Source organism: Quercus lobata, chromosome 5 (assembly GCF_001633185.2).
Source record: "Quercus lobata isolate SW786 chromosome 5, ValleyOak3.0 Primary Assembly, whole genome shotgun sequence".
Lineage (NCBI taxonomy): Eukaryota > Viridiplantae > Streptophyta > Magnoliopsida > Fagales > Fagaceae > Quercus > Quercus lobata.
This window is the reverse complement of record NC_044908.1, coordinates 88,576,125-88,584,352: the sequence shown is the minus strand read 5'-3', so window position 1 is coordinate 88,584,352 and position 8,228 is coordinate 88,576,125. Positions and strand designations below refer to the sequence as shown.

Below are 8,228 nucleotides of genomic sequence, written 5' to 3'. Positions count from 1 at the left end.
TAGTATGTAAATTGCATGTGTCAGTGGCAAAATTGATTTGTATAAGCAGATGCTTTTGTTAAATTTCATTTTTCTGATGGCTAATATCCTAAGATAATATTGCTGCTAAAAGAAGTGCTAGAGTGTTAATAATCTTTAATAAGCCAGTCGCTAAAAAGCTATCAACAAAGTGACCTTTAGAAGCAGTTGTTTATATATTTTTAAGCTTCTCACGTTTATTATTCAGTGAAAAAAAATCATGTTTGTTGTGCCTTTGTGTGGACCTGTAATCAAATGATAAAAAATGTGCAACTAAAATTCGAGTGTTGTTGCTCCTGCTTCCCTTGTTGTTACATAAGATTTAGATAGGGACCAGTCATCTTGGTTCATAAGAATTTGATGTCCTTGAAGTTTAATTTTTCATCATAGCTAGAAGAATTGGCCCACGCTTTGTAGAGAAACACTTCTCTTGAAGAAAAGTAGACATGCTTTTGATAGAATGCCATGAACTTGCTTTGAAGTTGTTGAGCTGAACACACAAGAATTCCTACACAGAATTTCAAAGTCAGTCAAAAATGTTTTTTAGACAAGGAAATGAATGCAGTAGATGCTAAGGATTAACAACAAAAATTTAGGTGCCAAGAAAATTCACTCTTAATATGCTTTGGAAAAGTTTGAGTAGCTTTCACTTCTTTGAGCGGCCACAGCCATGACTTGTTCTTCAACAATTTATCAACATATTACAAACCTTTTTCATATTACATTGTCAACAGATATTGCTCTTCTGAATCCTGACAAAAGTATCTAATTCTAATCATTCTAAGAATTATGCCTACTTTGCAAACTTCTTACTTATAATTGATGCTTGTTACCTTAAATAACCTCTCTATGGCAGACTCTGTGCTTCTAATCCCCACTTCCCACTCCCCCCCCCCCCCCACAACTCTTTACTATATGGAAAATTAGAGTATTCACATGGACCTAATCTTATAGTTCAATAATGCAGTAAAAACGATAGGTATATGGAAAATTAGAATAATCCACATCCAGCATACAGAAAATTTAATCACAAATTCGAAGCACCAGGTTTTTCTTAAAATGGAATTTAGAAGACTTCAAACCTCACAATTATTATTGTTCTTTTTCTAGAATAGAAGAGTACTTTGCTCATTAGTGTCAACTGAATTGAATCATTTTGGTTTCAAAGTTAAAAAATTACGTTGGGTTTGTCCTAATAACCTATGGTTGAAATTTTTTCTTTTTCAAAAAAAAAAAAAAGAGAAGAAGAAGAAGAAGAAGATGTGCTTTAATTTTTTTCCCTTATTATCTCCTCTCCTTAATCCTCAATCAATGACCTTATTTGTAAAAAAATTTCAGTCTAAACCTTATGGAGAAGCATAGTATATACTGGTGAAAATTGTTAAGCAAGGGTGCATCTCAAATGGCCACATCCTACAATCTGGTACAGGATAGCCAAATGAGAAAGCTCCATAGCATAATGGCAAAACTCTATATGGCAGAACAACGAACCTCCCTTCCTCTCCACCCTAATGCTATGTTTGAAAGTTTGGAGGGAAAAGAGAGTAGAGGGGAATGATTATCTTTCACATTGTTTGAATGTTTTTAAAATTAAGTAACATAGTTTGTAATTTTGTTAATATGATAAGGGTAAATTTGGTAATTCATTTGATCAAGCATTTTTATACTCTATTCTCCCTCCAAATCTCTCCAATTTAGGGGAATTAAAAATGAGAGGTTAGAAGTAGTTAGAACCCCTTTAAACACCTCCAAATCCCTCCCCCTCCTCCCTTAAAGAACATCCAGAAAAAGTAATTTAACTTACTCTCCCTCCTTCTACTCTACTCCCCCTCCATCCAAACAAACTATAAATCTTTGTCCTTGTCTACAAAGCTCTATGCTCAAATTCATAAACAAACTTTAGCTTGTAGATGAGGTTGAGAAGTTGCTATGTTACCCAACTATCATATTCAAATTATTTTATGTTTATTTACTACTAAGATTATTATTCCATATTTGGTTTTTGGCAAAATTTACAAGATAGATTAACTAAAAATATGACATCATAATGGAGTCTACCTGATGAAACTCTATATTCTCCTAGCCTGTAGAGACTTATGTTTATATGGGTTAAAGTCATGATTTTATTATGATTTTTGTTTACCTTTTGTTTACAGTACCTTGAGCTAAAAGTTAAATAAAACAGGCATTGGTGTGCATTTGGCATTTGGCATCAACTTATCAATTTATTTAATTTTTTGCTAAAAGTGTGTTAAAGTATATATGTACTATAAAAAAATGTAAAAAAGTGTGAAGTTTTAAAAATTGACATCCTGCTCGCCCTGATTCTGTCTTCTTGTTTGTCGTTTGAGTTGCTTTCCTGCTCAAGCTCAAGACCTTGCTATTTATGTCTGCAATCCCACCAACAAAGAGTGGATTAAATTCAAATCACCTTCTGCTCTAGACAATCTTACCACCATAGGACTGGTGTTTGACCCAACTCGGGATCCTGTTTACAGTTCTACTAAATTCAAACTGGTTAGAGTCAGGCAGTTGGAGATTGAGACTGAGACTGAGGAGGAGGAGGAGGAGGGCTTATATTATACTTTTGAAGTATACTCATCAGAATCTGGGGCATGGACACAATCAAATGAGATTTGCCACTGCAATAACAATTTAGTCAAGAAAAAAGTGTCTGTTGGAGGGATTTTACATTGGCTGACTGGTGGAGATAAAGTGCTCACATATTATGTAGAGAAGGAGCCTCTTGATTAATTTGAGTACCAGTCACCGCTAAGGAATTTGAGGCCATCCCTCAGGCATGCATTGGAGATTCTGAAGGGCAATTGCATTATGTGAAATGGGACTTCACATATGGTTCCTTGAAGATTATTTTGAATTCAAATGGACACTAAGACACTTTTGCAGGAAATTGAAGAAGAGCATCCACGGTTTTGCAATTTACATCAAAGAGTGACACAAGGGGTGACTTATGATATGGACCCAAGGATGGTTCCATTGGCCTTTAAAGATGGATTGTTGTTAATCAGGGTGTCTATCAAGCTATATTTTTATCACATTGACACATGTAAGATGAAGGAACCTTGCACTCTTTCCAAGTTGGGTCCAAGTTCCTTGTTTTGTCTAGTGGTGCTTCCCTATTCCACGAGCTTGGTTCCATTAAATTCAGCATAGGAAGCTGCTTTGTTGAGTTTTGTCTCTGACTATTAGTTCTAAAAGACAAGACCCTGAAGAAAGTCGTTTTTTGGGTTCTTTAATTCAATCTTTCTGCTCTCCTCATGGATATTTAGTTATTTACTATAGTTAATGGTTTGAGGATTACTATATGCTTGTGTTTCCTTGGATTCGCGGGGTTACATGCAATGAAAGATGTGTTATGGCTATTAGGATTTTTGGTTTTGGGTAATAAAATGTTAATTACACTCTCCAAGTTTGACTTTAGTCACTGACAATTCAAATTTGAATTTAATCTCTGATAGTTGATAGCATTTTGAATTCTTGCCTTTCTGTTCATGTATGTCAATGACATGCCTTTTGTGGGTTGTAGTTAAATCAACCTTGTACCTCTAAAATTGTTGACAACGTTTAGGCTTGGGCGTGAATTACATTGACTTATCTATTTTCTTTTATAGATCCAAATGTAATTGTCAAAGACTAAAATCAAACTTAGAGAGTGTAATTATATCATTAAATATTTACCAAATTAATAGCATACATATTATCTCTCTCCTTATTAAATGCTTTTTGTGTCTATTTTTCTCACTCCTTATTAATTTTTTCAATTTTCATTGTAATTCCTTTTTCTATGCAATTCCTAGTACATTTCTACCATCTCCATCTTTCTATGCTTTTCTTATTTTAGTCAGTTTTTTCTCCACTAAATAAAACCAATCACTTTCCTCATCCTTTTTAACAAAATGTTCAAGCAAAAATATTCACATCAGGAGCTACAAATAGCATCAGACAACTACAACAAGACCACAAATTTCTTGAAAGGAACTTCTAATTATTTTTAATTTAGGTACTTTGTATCTCGTGTTCCAATTTTACTTACTCGATTTTTTTAATCTTTTTTAAATGTTCGTTGATTTGCAAACAACCTCATCACCTAAGATAAAACCTGATTATCTTATCACTAAGGATAGACTTCTACAGACTTAGGACTTGTATTTGGTGTGGCTGCCAGATATGTCCTTATCTCTATCTCTTGTATTTGAACTCAAACTAGTATGATGATTAGTATTTGTAGAATCCTTAACAAGGCTCAAGTAATTGAAGCATAGACAATTATGTTTTTGATTTTGAAACTTTTCTTTGAAGAGTTGAGTTGTTATTCCATAAGATCAAAACAATGAAGTTTGATATTTCTTAATTATTAGAACCATGGAAATGGTTGGTGGAGCTATTGGATTCGTATGTATTGGTTTTTTTTTTTTTTTTTTTTTTTTTGGGGGGGGGGGGGGGGAGGGGTTAGAGGGTGGGTTCATTAATTCTTTGAACTTTATTTTTACCCTATAGATTTATCCTGAAGATCCCATGTTTTGTTTTTAACTTTCAAGTTATTTTTAGATTTCTTTGCAACGGCACTTAATCAATTAGATACGACTGATCTCCACACAAAGAGAGAGAGAGCTGGGCTAATTTCTGATTTCTTGATTCTCAAAAATAAATTTTGATGCGTTTTCATTCAATTGTGCTTGAACATTTTGTAAAAAGGGGATGAGGTTTTATTCAGGGGAGAAAAAAACTAAGGAAGGAAATAGTAGAAGGAATTGCATAGAAAAAGAAATTACAATGAATGACTTAATAAGGAGAGAGAGAAAAATATAGGAGCATTTAATAAGGAAAGAGATAATAAGTATGCTATTAATTTGTTAAATATTTAATGGATGTCATGGATAATAGTGTTTTGTTTTTAACCGTTTGATCTTTTGGAAATCAGTGGCTTGAAAAAGGTGTAACTTTTGTGGAGTTACACCAAGTGTAACTTGAACCCATCTCAATATTTTAGTACCCAAAAACAAAAATCCTAATAGCCAACACATCTTTCATTGCATGTAACCTTGTGAGTCCAAGGAAACACAAGCATATATTAACAGAATAAAGAGTTAACAGAATAAAATTCATTCATTTGAATAGCTTTATTTTAACAGAATAAAGGGTTAACACCTGAGAAATTGTTGGATTGATCTGAACCTCTACTTAACTATTGAAAAGAAAGTTCTTTAAAATTGGGCTGTAATCTTATATTGATTCTTACCTATGAGTTAGAGCACTGAATGCTCTCTAAATAGAGACTAAATTTAGTTAAAGACAGCTGACTTTCATTTTTGTTATCAAAAAATATGCGGAGGAAAAAGTGTAATTAAAACGATTCGTTGCAACAAACATTGTTAGAAATTTTTTATGGCACAGTAATTCTAGAAGTTACAGTAGAGTCCATGTTTAGTACACAAAATAATCTTACCTGCAAATAATTACAAAATGGTCTTATGCTATTTGTTTAATTCTCTCATACCTTCGTGATGATTATTTTTGCTAGCTGAACTCAAAACTATATTACTCTTGTAAGCATATCTTGCTTAAGCGGGAAGTGTTAGTGGCATCTTTGGAACTGTCTAAAACATCCAGGATCATGTCCTATACTAAATATATCTCCTAAGGTATGCCAAATATTTGATGGCTGATTTAAATGATTTCTTGACCAAATTTAGGTTAAATCCTTCTCAGGTTTTTTACCTTGAAACTGGACAGTTTCATTGGTTTTCCTGGGTCATCATATCGTTGTCTTCTTTACTTTTTCACACTTAGTGATACAATTTTTTGTGTTTAACCTAGATTTGAATAATAAACCTAAGTAACAACTTGGTTAATTAATTAGGTTAAACAATTTGCATTTACAAGGGTCTAAACAAACAAACACGGACACATGTAGATTTTTTGTGTCGGTGATTTAAGTGTCTCATGTCAGCGAAGAAGGGGAAGAGTGGGATGTTCCTGCAAATAACTGATGTCTGTTGCAATTCATAGTTATCCAGTTTTGAAATGGCATTGTAAAACGTGTAGAAGTGAAGACTGGACTAATCTAGAAATTCTCTGAACTCATCATTAGTATGCGCAAAAATATATGCATTGGAGCCATTCAACTTTTGGTTCGATGTAGGCACTTATATTCTGATTCTTTTATAGGTAACATCTTGTACTTTTTTTTTTTTTTTGGGTGCCGTTGTTGCATTTGCTTTTTTGGTTCCAAGTTCTATAGTTATTATTTCCAACATATTAAGATGTAAGGATCAATAATTTTGCTCTTTAGGCCTCATTCAGTCTATCTAGCATCAAATTTATAGGGATTTCTGTAGACAGCTCCGTATGAGTTATGACCAGAGAGTCAACAAAACAAGCTTTTAAAAAAAGAAAAAAAAAATTTACAAGCTTAATCTACCATGCTGGTTTTCTTTAGTAGGTATTCTTTTTTTTTTTTTTTTTTTTTTTTTTTTTTTTTTTTTTTTTTTTAAATATGAAATGTACATAGGGGGTGTGGGGGAGGTGGGATTCGAACCCTAGACCAACCGAGGTGGCTGCACATAGTAATTATATTTATACTAGTCGCAAACCTGCGTGATGTGCAGGAAAATTTAATATTAATATGTTTTATTGGATAATTATACAATTAATATATTAGATTGTATATTTTAAAAGTCAATATGTGTTATTTGAAAATATGATTTATATTAGAAGTGTTTTGTTGGTGTAACAACTAACAAATTAAATATATTTTGTAGTTGGGTATTATATATAGTGAGATATGTATGAAAATACAATGCAATAAATTATATATATATATACACATATATATATACATATATATATATATATATATATATATATATGTAGGGGCACAATTTTAATGGTCCAATCCTTGTCGGTCAAGTCTTGGCCCAAGAAGTCCCACACAATGAATTTTTTGTAGAGTATGGGCTAAAGAACTTGGTTTCAGTTAGCTTAGACGGTTTGTTGCATTGGTTAAGGAAATACAGAAACAAGAACGAAAAAGATGGATGTAAAGAGAGATCCCTATATAGTGATCATGCTCGAAACTTTGTTCATAGGCATATATTCATACAGTAAAATCTCTCTAATGTTCCTTCCCTCCCTTTTTTCTCTGTCCCCTCTCTTGGGGGACTTTTACATATTATATAGGCCCTCTCCCATTATCTGGGCTTTACATTTGTTGATCATCCAAACCCCTACTTGAACACCTGTCCCATCAGACACCCTTATCAATTCTTTGTGAGTTACAGTGGCCAAGGTAGCACTGTTCAGGGGTCTTCTCTTCATTAATGTGGCCAGGAGAGTAGTTGTGATGCATTTAATGTGGTGGTGGCAGCCTTTGCTGAAATATTTCAGGTTTCCTTCCTTTTTATGTATTTGGATGGACTATAGTGGCTGGGGTGCTCCTTTGATCCAGATTTTGCAATGTCCGAGGAGGAATTACTCTTCGGACGTGTTCTCTTTACCCCAGTGGGCCTAAATAAGGATTGTTTGGGCCGTGATGTCTCATCGGACGGACTGGTCCTTGGACAGGCCCAGGGCCCAGCCAACCTATTATTCTGGGCTGGTCCCCACAATATATATGAAATTTACAGTGTGAGAATTATTAGACTAAGTCCTAACCATGTATACTTTGTTTATCACTAGACGTAAGGATAATAGGAATTCTAAGAAAGAATTAATCAAGTTCTTTAAGGTTGCTTTTAGAAACAAAATATAAAGCCAATTTATTTTACTATTTAGCTTATTTTTGCTATTATTAATAGGTCTCATTGCAATTTTTGGTACTATTTATGAGTCTCATTGTATTATTTCAGCTAACTTTTACTTTCATCTACAGTACTTTCAGTAATTACAAAGAAGAGAACTAAGGAACATAGGGATAGAATCACTAGAGGTGAGTCCCCAAGCCCTAGACCAATCAAAAAGAGAGCCACTAAAGTAAGCGAGCAGTTGTTCATCAGTTTTGTCCTTGTCCTCAAAAGTACGCCAGTTTTGCTCCTTCCAAATGCACCACATTAGGCACAACGGAGCTAGATTCCAAACTCTAGAAGAGTGCTTTCCGAGCCAGTTCCACCAGCGAAAAGCGTATCTGCAATCGATCTTGGCAAGACCCAAGAAATCCCAAAAGATCTAAACACCAGGCTCCACAACTGAAA

General features: G+C 33.8%; 1 long non-coding RNA gene across 1 annotated transcript; it reads left to right on the top strand.

The window, feature by feature from the left end:
* Positions 1 to 2,419: 2,419 nt before the first annotated feature.
* On the top strand, positions 2,420 to 8,016 carry LOC115989345. The gene is made up of 3 exons (XR_004091892.1): positions 2,420 to 2,429; positions 7,717 to 7,718; positions 7,919 to 8,016. It is a non-coding gene; the product is annotated as an uncharacterized LOC115989345 (long non-coding RNA).
* The last annotated feature ends 212 nt before the right edge of the window (positions 8,017 to 8,228 follow it).